The sequence below is a fragment of the Emydura macquarii genome, unplaced genomic scaffold, assembly GCF_026122565.2.
Source record: "Emydura macquarii macquarii isolate MOO-44397 ecotype Brisbane River unplaced genomic scaffold, CSIRO-AGI_Emac_v2 contig_3128, whole genome shotgun sequence".
NCBI lineage: Eukaryota > Metazoa > Chordata > Testudines > Chelidae > Emydura > Emydura macquarii.
The window spans coordinates 6,394,176-6,412,559 of NW_027133265.1; the positions used below are offsets into that span (position 1 = coordinate 6,394,176).

General features: G+C 38.4%; 1 protein-coding gene across 7 annotated transcripts in view; it reads left to right on the forward strand.

Moving 5' to 3' along the window:
- RBM47 (RNA binding motif protein 47) overlaps window positions 1-18,384 on the forward strand; it is a 98,281-nt gene that overhangs the window by 53,258 nt on the left and 26,639 nt on the right. The window contains exon 1 of one of the 7 annotated variants that reach the window (XM_067531238.1): window positions 13,408-13,962. The exons of the other annotated variants lie outside the window; for them this stretch is intronic. The gene's annotated coding sequence lies outside the window, so the exon portion shown is untranslated. Of the gene's footprint in view, window positions 1-13,407; window positions 13,963-18,384 lie in introns of those variants that run through there. 7 annotated transcript variants of the gene reach the window in all.

The following is an 18,384-nucleotide window of genomic DNA, read 5'->3' on the forward strand; positions in this document are numbered from 1 at the left end:
TGGCCTTAAATGCTATGAAAAAAAAAACAAATAAAAAAAATTCTGAAAAAGTCAAAAAAATTTTGATATTTTGATTTGAAATGAGTTTTTGTTTAGAATTTTACTTCAGTTTTATTTTTAAGGCAAAAAACCTTGAAAATAAATCTAAACATTTTGTTTCATTTGACCCAACACAAAATATTTTTAACTTTCTGGCTTTGCTGAAAAATGTGAATAATTTTCTTTTAGGGTTAACATGAAAAAATACCCCCCTCCCAAATTTTTCTTTTTGGCCACTGAACCAAAAAACCGTTTATTCACACAGCTCTAGTAGGGATCACATTAAACTAGAGATCCCTCAAACTGGTGTTCACAGATCACTGGTGGGCTGCAGAATATTTCCTTGTGGCCCATGGAGAGGTGGGTTGACCTGTCCTCCTTGGTACTGGCTGTCCTCCTTGTTTCCAATTGTTTCTGAAGATGTTCAGGCTCTTCAAAGTAGAGCTTGAAGGCCTAAAAATGTTTTGGAAACAAGGAGGAGTACCCAGACTACCTGCCTCTATTAGGGACCATGGCTATATTAAAAGAAGAAGAAAGGCAATGGGAGACACTTTTAGGGACTGGGGCCATCAGTGTGAATTAGAGCTGTCAGCCACTAGCAGGAGACGTATGTCTAGGAGAACCCAGGAGACAAGAATAATGTAGGTGGTCAGTGCGTCCATGGGAACAGACGGCAGTGATTTCAATCCTAAATGAAAAGGGAGGGGCCCACAAGACATCTTCTCTATTAAAATGTAGTCAACACTCTGAAAAGTGTGAGAACCCTTGCATCCTAAATAGTTTGCTAAACAGAAAACATTACTAAACAATGCAAAAATTGTTTTGCTAAACCAATATCCAGTTTCATACTTCTGATGATGTTAAAAATCACTGAGTGAAAAAACAAAAAAAAGATTTTGGAAGCTCTGAAAAATGCCTTGGCAGTATTCTTATCAAATACTGCTTGCTAAAAAAATTTCCAAGAGCTAGTTTTTTAAATAAAATATCCCTGAGATCGTATTCCTTCTCTCATCAGTGATAATGGCTTCTTTGTATCTTTCCTATCCCATCAAAAGAAAGAGGGAAAGCAGCTCCCTCTGGAGTCAATGATAGTGCTACTTTATAGTTAAAACACTATAGAACAGGTATTAGAAATGCAATCAATATTTCCATACTCTGGAAACTAAAAATCATGATTTTTCTGTATGTGCACTCAGTTTAAGATTCCAGCAGACTGAAAATGTAACTACTTTATTGTTTCTTTATCTCTCAACTCTGTGCTCTGGCATCACTTTCCTTAGATGGCTTAATTATTCTGTTCAGTTACAAATTACAGTACCTTCTTATTTGTATCTACAGAAATTTTAATAAGGTCTGAATTAAGTCTTTCTGATGAAAGAGTTCTCTTTTAGGGCATGTGTTAGTTAAAATTTAATGTAAACAGTTAAGTTAAACTAAAGGTTAGTATAGTCTAGGAAGTTAAACTTTTACCCAGAGTATAATTACATGCATTTTTAGATTTTGACAATTTTCTTGACACTATTTCTGGAGAAAGTGCAATTTAGTGGTTAAAGCAAGTGCCTGGGAGAGAGGACTTAGAGGGTTTTATTCTTGGTTATGTCATTGACTTATTATGTGATCAGTGGCAGTTTACCTAAGCCAAAATTTTCAAATGTGGGTTTCTAAAATCAGGCTCCTAAATCCATATTTAGGCACCTAAGTAGAAGATCTGATTTTCAGAGGTGCTAAGAAACCATAGCTCCAACTGAAAACAATGTGAATTATGACTGAGTGAGGACTGCAGGACTTGACCTCATAGTTATAAAAAAAAGAAATAAGGAAGGTGTGTGGGTGTGAGGTGTAGTGTTCAAGGGTGAAGTTCACCTCTTTATAAATGGCCAGCATTAGGCATATGCACCATTGAAGTCCCATTTAATGGGACTAGTGTGATGCATAAAATTTTGCCGTCCTGCTGTTCGGGAATGAATTTTACCTCCTAGTTTAAGTCCTTTCAGTAGTTACAGCTGTGTACATTTTCACAATAGTTTTGGTTCAGTGGTGTTTAGGATTAAATTGTTAGTTACTGTTGGACTTTGTTCACTTTAACATGGTGATCTTTGACCATCAGAGGTAGGAGGGGGAAGTTGGCTGCTCTTTAGCAGGAATATGATCATAGTGTACTCAGGGAGGAACCTCTTGTAATCTGCCCTTTTGTTACTATATATAAGGAAACCTGGTCTTGAATTACTATACTATATCTCCCTCTATCCATTGAGATTGTAGTAATTCAAGACCAGATTCCTTTATAATTCAGCCACAATAAAAGCTAGGAGCACAAGGTTACAGATGATTTTTTGTTGGTTTAAGAAATCCCTACTCCAATTAAAAATGTTCCAAATTTACTGATAGGCTGGGCTGCTCAGCACAAATTATAAGGCACTTGCATATGCATGTGGGACTAACTTCTTCATTGTATTCTGCCTCACTGGAGTGAACTCAACCACTATGCAGAAGGCAAGTGGGACATAAACCTTGTGCTGGCCTTCTGCACAGGGGTGAATTTTATGTTAGGAATCCTATTCTGTAAATATTTACTACCGAGCTTAGTGCTTATTACTGTGAATGGGCCCATTGGCTTCAAGAGGGCTACTCACGTAGGTACACTGGAAATGCTATATGGGATCAGACCCCAGTGGTCCATGTAGTCCAGAGACTTAAGAGAAAGATAAAAGAAACTATGCAGCAGGCAGTGGTGGAACAACTTGCCCTAAGAAAATGTTTCCTCCTAGCCCCCATAGTTAAAGATTGACTTACACCCTGGAACTAGAGGGTTTAATATACCTTCTGAATGTTTGTTTATCATCATTTAAAATATTTACTGCTTTAACTATGGATATTTTTGCTATCCACATAAATGCTTAGTCTGTTTTTAAACGCTGCCAGGCTCTTGGCCTTGTTGATATTTTGGGGCAATGAGTTCTATGGCCTAATTTTGCATTGTGAAAGAGTATTTTCTGTTATTAGTTTTAAATTTGCCACTTTTGAGTTCTGTTGAATGTCTCATGTGAGTAGGCACTATGCCTACCGTTACTGAATTCAGTGTTTTTTCAGACTGGATTAGTAAGCCTCAGCTATATGTTAGAGTTCTCTTGTACTGTAGATAGCGATATTCTTTAATACTAGTAGAGGAGGTACAGTAGCATTAATAGCATTGCAAATCATATCTGATTAATTATTGCTTTTTAAAAAACTCATTTCATTTTCCAACATTAGCAATATCATGCAAAAGTAACCTTTTCCACTATATAACATGTAGAAAATAATATTTTCAAATGTAAAGGTAATAATCTTTTCCTCTCTGAATTAATATCTTTGACTAATTACATGGGGGCATGACCTTCTCTATGTTGGCATCTTCTTTGAACTTATAAAGTAATGTACAAGACACTTTTCACTTCTCATAGTTTTCAATTTTGACTATAATTGCTCCTGAATGAATTAATAGCTTTTCCATATTAACAGTACAAAAAGGTGTTGTAGGATCTCAGTCTAACCTTTCTACTTCACGTTATTTTTGTCTCACATCCTCTCAGACAACGTCTTCTGGAAGTGGCAAAAAAACCACAGAGCAGACTATAACAAAAGCATGGAACCATCATTGCCTGATTATTTTATTCACGTTTCCTGAATGCATAATTATGCACCAGTTTAGTGCCTTAAAAATGTATATATAATGGGACAAATTCATCTCTGGAGTAACACTGCTGATTTCAGGCTTGGAGTTGTTACACCAAGAATGAACTTGGCTTACTGTGCAGTTTTATAGGTATATGTTCTCTCAAAGGCACATTTCCTCCATAGGTTCTTCATATACACACATACAATTGTAAACCAAGCAAACTATTTCTACTACAGGCTGGAAAAGAAGGAAGAAAAGAAGAGAGAAAAGTTATTTCTATTTTAATACATTTAGGAGGCACTCAGATACAGGGGTGATGGGGCTATATAAGTGTCTACATATGTGATCGACTGTACATTGCTATGTTAAACTCTTCTTCCTGAGAAGATTTTAACACCAAGCTGTCAAAGAGGAGCATGTCTGAAGGTTTAGTAGTGATTTGTCAGCTGATTGGTCAGATGACAAGCTTCAGTTTCCTGTTTAATTGAGAACATGTCCTTGTAAACATCCAATATTTCTGACTGTGTTCAATAATTGAGGCCAATTCCTGTTCCCCATGTGTCCTCCCACACCCTTGCTGGTGAGAATGGTTTTGGCTGCAGCAGAATGGGTGATGTTTCACTACATAGTGGGAGGGTGCCCCAGAACACAGGAGATTTTCTGAAGTAGTGGATTTGTGGCCACCTGGATCCATGTAGAGAAGCTTAAGAACTAATGAAGAACTGCTCTGAAGATGCAGAAATTACTGGGAAGTGATTCTGCAACCACTCCATAGTGATTGGAAATTATTCCTTTCTGCTCAGGCCCTCTGCACACAGTTCATATGCTCAGACTGTGCATAGGCTCAAGGATTTGGTCCTTTGGACATATTTTCAGGTGGATGTTTCCTAATCACATTCTCCTAGAAATAGGAAGCTTGGAAACAAGACCCTTCCTTAATGATATACGTTAAGGAAGGAACAATCAGTTGTACACGTACAAAATGGGAAATGACTGCTTAGTAAGAAGTACTGAGGAAAGGGATCTGGGGGTCATAGTGGACCACAAGCTAAATATGAGTCAACAGTGTAATGCTGTTGCAAAAAAAGCAAACATGATTCTGGGATGCATTAGCAGGAGTGTTGTAAGAAAGACACGAGTAGTAACTCTTCCGCTCTACTCCGGACTGATTAGGCCTCAACTGGAGTATTGTGTCCAGTTCTGGGTGCCACATTTCAGGAAAGATGTGGACAAATTGAAGAAAGTCTGGAGAAGAGCAACAAAAATGATTAAAGGTCTAGAAAACATGACCTATGAGGCAAGACTGAAAGAACTGGGTTTGTTTAGCCTGGAGAAGAGAAGACTGAGAGGGGACGTGATAACAGCTTTCAAGTACATAAAAGGTTGTTACAAGGAGGAGGGAGAAAAATTGTTCTTCTTAACCTCTTAGGACAGGACAAGAAGCAATAGGCTTAAATTGCAGCAAAGGAGGTTTAGGTTGGACATTAGGAAAAACTTCCTAACTGTCAGGGTGGTTAATCATTGGAATACATTGCCTAAGGAGGTTATGGAATCTCCATCATTGGAGATTTTTAAGAGCAGGTTAGACAAACACCTGTCAGGGATGGTCTAAATATTACTTGGTCCTGTCGTGAGTGCAGGGGACTGGACTAGATGACCTCTTGAGGTCCCTTCCAGCCCTATGATTCTATGATTTTAGCTCACAGTTGTGATCCACACAAAAGCTAGGGATTTAAGAGAATTCTAAGTCATTGTAGCCATACTTTTGGACAGCAGGAAAGGTAGAGAGCAGCTTTATTACTTTCTTTAAAACGTATACTCATTCACACTCTTCTTTCAGTTCAGCTACAATATTCCTAACAGTCAGTCACTGTTTACCCTCCCACCTTGTCAAAGGCCTATAAAACTTGCTCATGCAAAGAATGATCTAAAATTTTTCTTTGAAAAAGAAATATTTTATGGTAAAAGGGAAGCATAGGACTGAAAAGAGTATCTGATTTTGGGTTTTATATTGCTGCCTATCACCATAGTACCTGAGCTCTTTCCACATCAGAGTGGCAAGAGAGAATGCCCTCATGGAGTCTCTGGCCCTTCTTGTTTTTTGATTTATAAAAGCTCTGTCTTACCCAAAGATATGGAGGGCCACAAATGAGGAAGACATTCAGGGTACAAAGTCTGACTTGCTTGCAGCTCAGCAGGCCAGGGTGAGGTGGGTGGGTTGAGGTGTGGCTGAGACATATGGCATCCTATCATGGAATAATGACAGACAGGAATCTGCATTCAGCTGAAGGAACAAGGTACATAACACAGACAGAGTGTGTAGTTACTAGTGAATGGGGTGTAACTGCTTCACAATCTGATATGAACATAAGCTACCATCAGCAGCATGCACTAGCTGGCCTCAGTGACAAAGCACACTTCTCCTTCTGTGAAGGGCTTCAGACACCACCCTGCAATTCTGTAGGTCAGCCATGTGTGAGACATCTTTATCTGTGTGGCAGGATTTTTCTGGTCACAGATGCATCTTTTGCTTTGTGACTCTACCCCCATTCACTACCTTTTTGCCATACATGCTATACAAATATTGTGCCAGGTGTTGATAACATGATCATGGTATAAAACTTAGTTTGAATAATCCTTATAGAGATCAAATATGAAATTGTGTTATGTATGGAATGAATACTGGCAGTTTATAAATTGCTTAATTTACAAGTAGCTAATCCTCTATGTTTTGTAATCTTGATAATGACTCACCATTCAGTGACACATCAGGTCACATCAGAGCCTAAACTAAAAGATTTACGAGAATTAACAGATCTAGGAAACACACCCTTGAAACACATTCAGACTTATTTATTAGTAATCATTTTTATCATAAAATTCAAGTTTATTTACCTTGCATAAGAAAAAGAAGAACTGAAGACAAACTGCCATGTCTTTTAACTTTAATAACTGTTGCCCTCTCTTAATATTAATATAAGGAAATAATGTGTATTTTGTACAATTGTTTATTTTTAATACAATATTAATAACAAATAAATAAATAAATAATAGAGGAATAAAGTTAGCCACATACCCAAAAATAATTTTAGTATCTGAACAGAAGCCTTTTGCCTAAATATTCATACTCTGGTGTCATGATTTTTAAGGCTGGGGAATAGGTGGAAGAACAAGGCAGTGCAGCAAATGTAAATGTACTAGTTTTTCACATGTGGAATCTGGAGACCTACTTGCAAATTCTCATGAGCAGCCTAGCCCTAGTGAACACTTCACTACATCACAAACTACCAGCACACACTGTGGCTGTGTTTCCTGTGCAAAAGTTCCAAGTGGGGAAGAGCATGGATGTTTATTTATTTATTATTTATTTGGCGTATGCAATCCAGTCAAGCCAAACCACAGCATTCTTATCAGTGATGTTCAAGGCACGAAGACCTCCAGGAAGTTGAATCATTTTGCAGTCCTCAGCAATGTGTGTCGTGGTTTGTGGCTGCCCACACTGACACAGTGGACTCTCTCTAAAGAAATACCATTGAAATTCTGCTGCAGCACAAATTCCATGTCCGGTACGAAACCAGTTCAGAAGGCCTCATTTCCTTCACAGTAAATCAAACCTGGATTGCCATTGAGTGGGGTCTGAGACAAGGTATTAATTTGTCACTTTCTCTGTGGACCATGAAGCTCACCATGTGTCTTCTACCATAAATCTCTCACCTGGTAAATCTAACCACAACGGGCGCCATGAGAGCAGACAACCATGTGGTGGATTAAACAAGTCTTGGATGTGACACGTCAGGATTAAATTTAATTAATGAAGCTGTGTAGTGAAACCTTCACACTAGGTGAAGCTCATGCTTGTGCAGATCACCAGCATAAGACCTGGGCACCATTTCATCCCACTTCAGTCTGGCTTGAAGTGGGGCTTTAAGTGATATGTAGCGCTTGTGCTGGCTCTCTGAACAGGGTGAATTTCACTGCTGTGCCTGACTCTAACCAGTGCTTTTAGTCTCTGACTTTCTTGAGCACTCATATTCATTAGCTGTATCCAACTTTAAAAAATTGTTGTTATATCCTTGGGAAGGTTCAATGAGCTCATGAGTATCACCGAGAGAGAGCCTGATCTTGGTCCTTTTGAAGTCCTATTGACTTCAGTGGGAGCAACAACCATCTCATAATGTCATTTTTAACATTATATTTGTTTTGTTTTATTCTACTTGGCCTCACAGGTAAATATAAATTTGCTCAATATTGAAATACTCACTTCTATTAGCTAAAACAGGCTAGTCACTTAAAAACAGCTTCCCAAATGGTAGATTATCTACCCAGGAAACTGGAAAGCATTCGTCTATCCTGTTTATCTGCCAGGTAAATATGTCTGTCCAGAGCCTACATAGTATATATTTAAAATGTAGAGCGAAAACTAATTACCGCACCTGTATAGAAGCTACTTTTGGAAGTTTAATATCTCGTTCTTTTAATGTTTCTTCCAAAATAGGATAATATATTAGACCATATGTGGTTTATTCAATATTTGTCAGTTTGCATTTTGTAAATTCAAACCTACTTCCAGGTACAAAAAAGCAAAAATTCATACCAGGCAAAACTGTATTCCTTTGAATACTGAATTCCTTTGAAAACTGTATTCCCAATGAAAAATATTCAAAAGAAACTTTCATGTGGTACCAAAAAATGCACCTAACTCTCACTGAAATCAGTAGGAGTTAGGCACCTAAACGGCTTAAGAACTTTGAAAATCCCACTCCATGTTTATTTGCATGTTAAAACATCTAAACACCTAAACTTTGAAAATCTGTGTCTGATAAATCTAAGGCTCCTAAATCACTTAGGAGATTTTGAAAGCTATGCCCCTGTACAAGAGAGAGGTTACTTATCCACAAGAAACAGTACTCAGTAAACAATTGTGTTTTTTCAATTTAATGTAATTATTTTTATTCTTGTAACCTCTTACTATATTCCTAAGCGTCTGCCATTTCAGGAGGAACCAGATCATGTAAAGAATGCATCCTTAGCACAAGCGTATAAATTATATTTGAATACACCTTTCAAAAATTGCATATGCAGCTTTAAGAATCTATGGTTTATAAATTAATTTTTCTAGCACCACTACATTTTTCCTCTTGTGTAATAAAAATGAGCAGTTATCATAACATCTCCCACAACACATGATACCTATGCACCCGAGATGCATCTGAGATACTGTATGCTCTGCAAAGATGCTTATCAGTATATGGCAAGTATAACTTTTTATAAAGCTTTGAAAGAAAAGATTGTGCTGTGATAAATTGTATTTCATAAAAACAAATGAAAGAACATGTTATGCTTTCAAATAAAGTGGTGTTGTCTCTTTAAACATATAAATTGGCACGAAAATGGTTCTAAGGATATGTAGAAACCTGTTCTGCAGAAACTCAAAATGGCTTTGTTAAAAAAATTAAGTGGTGGTGCAGAATTATCAGAGAACAGGCTACAGTACTACTACTACGGATTGTTTTAAATGGATGCAAATTAGTGAAATTTAGCCTCTTCAGAGATTTGAAGGTTGGGGACTTTGCAGAATACCTTTACATCTGTGTGTTTTGGAGGTGAATTACTTTATTTGGAAAAGTATTATCTGCTTGCTCCACTAGAATTCTCAGTAGACTTTTGAAAATCAGACTCAGTCAATAAAGCCAGCTGTACTCACTTCATTTTCTTCTTCCACTCTCATCTTCACACATCCCCTATGTCTAGAATGACCTCTCTATTCCAGCATGCCAGGCTGCTACCCTATCTTCATTCAAATACCTCCTGAAAACCCCTTTCTTGGCAGCCAAAAGTGCTAACCCACATCAACTTTATTCTCTTCTTAAAATGTCTAAATCACCACACTCTGGATCTCCCAGTGTATTGCTGTCTGATATATATAAGTTTTTTGGGACTAGAACCATTTCTGCATCAGTGTCTTTTATAGAGCTGAACATACTACTGGCTATTAGCAAATAAAAAGAACATACACTTCTTCTTATAGGAGGAGCAACTGCAGATGGGAAAAACATACTGCTTTCCTACAAGGCCTTTTCTACACCAGGGAACAGATCATCATCTGGAGTGAACGGTCACAATTCCATTGAAGTCACACTTTTTTCTTTAAAAATTTTAACCATTGCTACTACCAGTGCAGCTCCAATAGCATCAGCAATAGGAAGAAATTCTTTAGGGAAAAATGTTTAATTATCCAACAGTTTGAGCTGATGAATAGCAATCATGTAAAGGGCTGTTGTAATTCTGCTGTCTGTGGATAAGAATGAAGGGAAAGTGAAAGATGCTAATATGGGAGAGTCAGGTCTAGGCTGCAGTGGTGTACCAAGGGTGGGGGAGGCGGGAAGGGGCCAGGCCCCCGGGCACTGGCCTGTGGGGGTCGCCAGGCCGGCCCTTCATGACAAACAGGGGGTGGAGGGCGCAGGAGGCTCTGAGGGGCGCAGAGCCTCCTGCGCCCTCTGCCCATCATGAAGGGCTAGCCTGGAGCGCACATATCCACCAATCCAGCCCCGCAGCCCAGCGCTGGCTCAAATGGGGCAGCCTCACCCCCCAGCCTGGGGGGCTGAGGCCGGGCAGGACCTTCATGACGCGTTGGGGAGGGGCGCAGGAGCGGAAGCAGGAGAAGCCACCCCTTAGCCTCCAGCACCCCCTACCCTCCACCTGTCATGGAGGGATGACCTGGCCCCCCATCCAAGCCAGCTCCAGGCTGCAGGGGTGGAGCGGCAGGTAAGTGTGGGGGAGAGTGCCGGGTCAGCCCTACGCAACTGGGGGGAGGCAGGAGATGGGGGGGTGTGCAGGAGGCTCTGAGGGGCGCCCCTCAGTGCCTCCCCCCACGCATCATGAAGGACCGGCCCAGCCTCCCTCCACAAGCCAGGGGGTGAGGCCGCCCCCGTCTGAACGGGTGCCGGGTTGTGTGGCTGCAGCAGGAGAGGTGGGCGCTGGGAAAGTGCAGGGAGTGGGGGGCGGCGGAGCAAAGGCTGCATTTGCGCCCCCCTCCATGCCTCATTCCTCCCCTGCAGATACAGACCACCCCACACACCCAAGGCAGCTGGAGGGCAGCGCTGGGACCCATTATAACCAGAGATTTTGAGTGAGTGAGAACTCAGCATATTCCAGAACCATCCTGCACTGCCAGGGAAATAGACTAGCGCTGGGATTTTCCAGGGAGCCTATGGAGTTAGGTGCCCAATTTTCAGTGAAAGTCAATGGGTGCATTAACTCTACAGATGTAGAATGCTACCTAACTCTCTCAAACTTCTTTAAAAATGCCAGCCTAGATTACCCAATAGTTCAGTGGTTCTTGAACTGCTATGATTATGACCTCAAAATGCTCTCTAGCATCTCTGTCTCTTCCTGTTTATTATTTAAGTAATAATGATTGAGGATCAGGGCATTTCCTGGACATTAATGATCAGCTGGAGTTAAAAGGAAAAAGAAAAACTACGAAGGAATATGGATTTGACCTGATTTCATTGGTGATACAATTTCCAATTGTTAGGTAGAGGACACTTCTACAGAATTAATGCACGGCATATTAGCATGTTAGATTACTGGCATAATTGCTGTTCCATTCCATTTCATTATAATAATCTTCCTAATTCAGTCAGAGGCATAAAGGGGTTTAGTTAGTTTTCTGTTTAATGTTCATTGCTGAAGATTCTGGGCAGTGAAAGTACAGGCCATTTCTGTAAATGTATCATCCCACAGAAAAAATGTAAGACTGATTAGATTAAAGAAAGTGAAGTACTATTAAAAACATTTGACTTCAATAGAGCTATACCAGTTTACACCAGCTAAAGATCTTACTCTTCATTTCTTACATGAAATACCTGCCAACTCTTAACTTCAGTTCTCCACTTCCCTATTTAGGGCACTGGAAGAGAAGTGTGGTTTGATCACAGACCTGCATCTCCTAAATTCTAATCCCAAATCTGACACTGGCTGCCTCTGTGGCCTTGGGCAAGTCATTTAATTTCTATTCTCAGTTCCCCAATTGGCAAAACGGAGATAATACTTACCCACCTCCCAATGGTGTTGTAATGATTAATTAGTTAATGTTAGTAGAGAGGAACTCAGAAGATGAAAAACATTATACAAGTACTATTTGAGGCAGGGGTGATATGTGCCTGTGTGTTTGTACAGTACCTAGCACAATGGGGCTATGATAATGACTGGGGCTTCTGGGCATTACTACTCTACTAATAATAAATCTAAATGCCCATAACACATTAAGAGTTGCCACCTTTCCTTAGCCAAAATCCTGTTGTTTTCTCTCAGCTCCTCCCCCCAGTCCCTTCACCTACCTGATCTCTTCCCTTTCCTAACTCCAGTCTCTGCCTTATCTCCTCTATCCCTTTTCCTCTACAGAGTATCCAAAGGATTCATATGATAAATACATGCAATTATCCCTCTAAGGGTCATGTGGATAGATCAATCCACTCCTGAAATGAATAAGTTTTGCTATGGTCTCTCCTGTTTCTTATAAAAATATGGCCTATGAGGTGTTGTAGAGAGACATGTTCACTACAGTGGCCAGTGTGGGACTGGTCTATATGCATAAAGCCTAGGATGTCCCAAGTGCCAACATTCTGACCTTAAAAAAACAAAACAAAACAAAACCCAAACTGAATGTAACACTTACTGGTTTGAACTTTAATCTCTGAGGAAAAGGAATGGATGTGCCAGTTAAAAAACAACCTGATTGCAATCCTATTACTATAACTAATGAAAGATGCGTGTACTTTAATCTTTTTGGCCTTGGAGATATTATTTTTTAGTTTGTTACAACTGAAAATAATTAAAAGTGTGGATGCACTATAGACGTCCATTTTAAATGGAATATTTGCATTGTCAATATATTTCACTGCATTCAATTAAAAAAGGAAAGGGGGTTGGGTATCAGATAAAGTCCTAACTTCTAGATAAAGCTTTACCCTACTGTTGAGACCCTTGAGAATTCTGTTAATTAATATTCCCTTGAAACCTCTACAGAAACAACTCACTTTGACCCTCGCTCGTAACAGCATTCCTGAATTTGTTTCAAGTCAGCATTCTGAAAATAGCTTTTAAGCCAAGGTGGCAGCCCAAAACTCTGGATCTAGCTTTGGGAAAAATTGTAACCTGCAGTTTGTTTAGTTCATGTCCTACAGTGTTTGTTTTTAACCTTGGTGGGCTCCAATCCCAGACATTTAATCATACTCTGGATCATACCCTTCTCCCTCTTTTCCCACTGGTTGGTTACACTGCCTGCTGAACTGACAAATCCAACATCCAAAGAGAGTTTCAGTGGTTTCTTTTCTTAACTGCTTAAAAAGGTGTGTTGTTTACTTTGCCTAAGTGCTTCTGGGGCCTACTGTTCCGTTGTTATGTACAAACCATTTTTACTGTCATGAATCATGTTTTACCACCCGTATGCCTTTCTTTCTGTACTAGGTTTCAGTTTTTGGCTGTTGTTTCTCCTCTTCCCCCCACCCCTCTTCTTTCAAGCAAACACATTTTGAGTTCTGTGTTTGCAACCGAAACAGTACACACCAGGTATTCAGTTGTTGTTATTCCTTCGTTCTTGGGGCCTCCAAGATCAGTAAAAGTACTTTTCAGTGTTTGAACTACAGTTGCTTTTTTAGTATAACCAAAGTAAGCTGACTAAAAGTAGCTTAAAATAATGTTGCCAAACAAGCATAAAGAAAAAGACTTTACTGAAAACATCACATTGTCAACTAAAATTTGCGCTTTCCTTATCTTATCTGTTCTGATTAACACAAGCTATTTGCACAACGCCTTGTGCTAGGAAGAAGTTGTTTGTGCATGATTCACTCCCTTTTTGTAAATTTCAAAGTTTGAATGAAATCTTTCTGTTTAAATTCTTCCTCCCTGTGAAAATGTCAAAGCGTTTCTCTTCTATTCTTCCCTTAAGGTTCATACTTGCCCTCCAAAAATCCATTAGTTACAGATGGTTTTCTATTAATTTTAAAACTGCTGTTGGGAGTTTTCTGCATCCGGGTGTTTTAACATCTCCTTTCCTCTCTGTTCCACCCACTCAGACTCATTCCAGGTGCCCTTAGCAAATGACTTCCAAGGAATTTAAATGGCCAAAGCTCATTGACCAATAAAGAGATGCATGCACTGTATAACAGAGTTACACAGTTCTTGTGATTAGGAGGAAAGGTTGCTCAAGCAAAGGTGCTAGTACTATTAACCTGTCGCACTTAGATATCAGGATTGGAGAGGTAAGGGAAACATTTTTACGTAGGATTTTTGGTTTGTTTTGTGTTTGCAAAGTAATTGAGAATAAAAGTATACCATTTACAAGGTATTCGATTTATTTTTCCTTTCTTTAATTCAAAGGGTATTGAAAAGTTGTAGTAGGAAGAAACAATTACTTCTAATCTTGAGCTACAACCTGAACAAATGAATGCCAAAAAGGATTGTGTGTCAAATAGCAAAACAAATTCTGGAACTGTTCAAACTAAAAGACTAATATGCATAACTACTTTAAATCTATTATTCTTAACCATTAAATATTGTTTGTGTAAAAAAAAAAATCATGTTTCAAAGAATAACTTACTTGCCATTATTTTAAACTAATCAAGTGAAAGGTATTCATTTACCACCTGCGTATGTTTTAGTTTTTATGGGCCTGTTTCTGCTACCCTTACTCATATTCAGTAGTACCTCACTCCTATCTTATTCAAGGAATTGAAATCAGAACCTAGCCCTAAAAGTGCATTAGCAGATTTAATCAGATATCTTTGGATTTCTAGATTGATGGTGGCTAGGAAATATGAATAAACAGAATTATACATAATCATTATTAATATAATGAATCTACAATAGTCCCTCTGCATATGGAAGTGTTTGGTATTATTATGTTAAGAGGATGGAATTCTAACACTGCCATTCATATTCTGTTTATGAAATGTGGGTGTTTAATGCCTGTATATTGTATATGGTGTAGGAAGAATTACGTTAACTCGTGCACCTTACAAAAATAATTTTTAGTTATCTTCACACGTTTATACTTTGGGATTAATATTAACAGAGAAGCTGTGGGGGGGACGGGGGACGGAGGGGGTGAACTTAAGTATGGAAAAAAAATTAGTGTGATCAAGTATGTTTAAAGAAAGGAGAACTGGCTGTATGACTAAGGTCTTATCCTGCTCCCATTTAAAACAGTGGCAAAACTCCTGTTAATTTAAATGAGAAGAGGATCAGGCCTATTACTTTCTATATAATGGAATCTTATTTTAAGTTATTCATGATAGAAAATGTGCTCTGAAATGTGCACCTGGGACCCAGTCCTTCACTCTTTGCACACCCAAATCCACTGAAGTCATCAGGCATTTTGGGTGCACAAGGAATGTAGCTGGGGGGGAAAAATCAGCAAAGCTATAGTCCTTTGTAGTGCTTCATGCTGAGTTAGGCCTTGTCTTGATTAGCAAAAAGGATGCATTTTTCAATCATGTTATCTCAAGAAAGCATTAAAAGCCCTCTGCACTTGTTAAGACACAGGGTAATTAATGACTGTACGCTAGCTGGCTGTGATGTAGCCAAGGTCCCACCTAGTGTTAAAAGCTTTAACAGAGAGCTTTTCAATCAAGTTAAGCTAGCTTGATTGAGATAACATAGTTGAAAAACATATCCTTTTTGCTCATCAAGACAAGGCCTTCAGAGTGTCTATTGAAAGCAGAGTGACTGTCATAAGGCAGTTGATTTAAATATTTTTCCATGGGTTTCTTACGTAGTTTTGCACTTTGTAACAGAGATTAGATAAAGTGTTGGATAAAAATATAGAACATAGGCAAAGGTGGAGTAGTTTTGCTAGTCTTCTAACATGGTCATTTTCAATTCTATATTGCCATCTAGATGCAATCTTGTTAACATGTATTGTTCTGAATCAAATACTATATTTCTTCCTTCAGCTTTTCATAACAAAAATAAAGATCAATGAAAGGTGAATTTCAAATGACATCTGTCTCTCATTCCAGTTTTTCCTTAGGCCCAAGAAATGTTAATTTCAAAATCATATATATTTTTTACCAAATTGTACTTTTGACTGACTTAAATTTTCTTGAACCGATCAAAAATAGTCCCCGTGCCTCATTCAAGGGTTTCTGCCCTCATTAAACATTTTTCCAATTTATATTATTAACCCTGGACAGAGGTAACAATTATTGGCAATCTCAACCTACTATTAGTAAACCCAGTTTCTCAATTTCAATCAGAGGTTCAAAGGTTTGTACAAACTTCACAGATCAGGGGTCAGGCACAAATTGCTGCACTTTGCAGCTCAGTTCTGCCGATATGACAATTTCACAGCTACAATGATTGCTTTTTTCCCCCTGTTCTGCACACAGGCAATGCCAGGCAGTTAAAAGCATGATATGTACAAGTCAGCCATTGGTACCTGAGTTTAATGAGTAACTAGCTAGTGCCTTAGGTTTCCCTGGTGCAAGGTGCATATTATAAAAGAGGTCAAGTGTCAGTGCACAAAGAAAAAAATTGCAGCATTTAGTCACTGACTAAACCAAATGCTTTGAGTTTAATGTATTTTTAACAATAAACGTTCACATCCCTATAATAGAGGGATGTTCATTCATTTGACTGGAGGAAATATGTTGGACCTCATTCAGCTTTCACTTACACCACTGCAACCCCATTGCAATCAGAATTGCAGGATTGGGCCTATCTTTTTTACAATGTTCACATGGTAATATGAAACTATGAGAAAGATCAAAACTAAATCAGACAAAAAAATGTTGCTGAAGATTAGAGTGAATTTAAAACAATTAATCCATGATTTTATCTGTTCAAAATTAACTAAGCAAATAGGCTTTGTATTAAGAGTCAGTACATGTTGTTTAATACAAGGACCTCCCTAGCAACTAACTGAAAAGCCAAATCATAAACACCGTAAAAATTAAATTATACTATATAGATCCCTTTCGGCACTCTTGATCATGCTTTGATCACTCTGCAGTGTGTAACGTTATAAGATGATAATTAGAAAATATATTAACAGTGGGCTAAATTCTATGCAGAGTTACATCCACACACTGCTCCCACTGACCTCAATAGAAATTTCACAGCCATATTCCAAGGCAGAATTTAGGTCAGTGTGTTTATACATAGGAAAAGGCAAGAACTGGACTCTGGACTGGATGAACTTTTGGTTCTTTCCATCCTAAACTTTCTTTTCCCTATTTTCTATGTACTGATTTAAAAAAAGACACAAAAAGAGAATAATTCGTTAAATTGCAAATGAAGAGCCTAGCTATTTCCTGTCATATGTTGTTAAGATCCTGAAGGTACATATCCCAAAATAAAACACTCCCTCTTTTCCTAGAAAGTAGTTTTTTTCTTTAGCAGAGTATTTGTAAAGAGGGCACTCTTATCCGTGCTAGAACACTAGTTTTATAATTTTCATGGTAAACATACTCTGTAAAAACATTTCTTATTAAAACTTGCATATCTATCATCACAAATACTTATAGCACATTGCACTTTATTCTGAATGTGTCATTCATTTTCATTATTAATGACATTAGTAAGAATATTCATGATTGTAAAATAGGTCCAAGTACAGGAATTTGGGATTTTATAGTACTGTCACAACTTTAGGGCCTGACTGGAAGAAATGATGAGTTCCCTCAACTCTCATCAACAATAAAATGCATTATGAAGGAAGGAGGGCAATTGGGATTTTAGACATGGAAGAAGTTGGTAATGGTTTGAAGTTTTGGCATATTTTTTAAGTTTTTGGTCAGCATTATTACTATTATTGTTATACATGTCCATTACAGAATAAAGATGGGGGAGACATTCAGGCCTCATTGAACTCATTAGGAGTTTTTCCATTTATTTCAATGGGACCAGGATTTCACCTGTGACATCTGCCCAGAGTAGCTGGCAATCTAGGGGGCCCAAATCCTGCAAATTTTTATTACTGAGCATACTGATTACTATCACTCATTAGTAAGCAGTATATCAGGTAGCATTTACAAGACCAGGCTCTAAACAACGTATGATCTAACATGATGCAGGGAAAGTGGACAATGAGGAGCAAGGATGTGAGGAAGGTTTGCACAGTACAAGGTGATTTGATGTTTGTAGGGAAAGCATAACATTAGTTCCCACTAATATTTTTATTTAATCGATGCATATTTGTTAGGCTTGTGTAGCATTAGTGGTATTTCAGAGGTATAACTAAGGGCACAGTGTGGCCTGCAGAAACGTTATAGCCTGTGTTATGGTGATGATGAATGAGCAGGAAGAAACCCAGCTTAATCTTCAGACCATGGGTTGAATTTGCAGAGGTGTCAATTAGAAAAAAATTATTTTACTTTGTAAACGGAACACATTTGATATTGAAATCCCTAAATATGGAACCCTGCAATTCCATTTGAACAGTCACTTTGCAGAATAAAACTGCATTCATTTTAAGTCCAAAGTCATGGCCACTGTCCCCTTACTCACTATCTCCACTATCCCCTTACTCAGTCCACAGGTAGCACTGAATTTCTAATCTGGACAGTACCGTCCCAGGTAGCTTATCACTATAAGGAACAAGAAGCAGAAGAAGAGTTTTAGAAGAATTTTGTTGCTGCTCATTTAGTCAATGAACTGTTGGCTAATAGTAAAGTGCTTCTGTT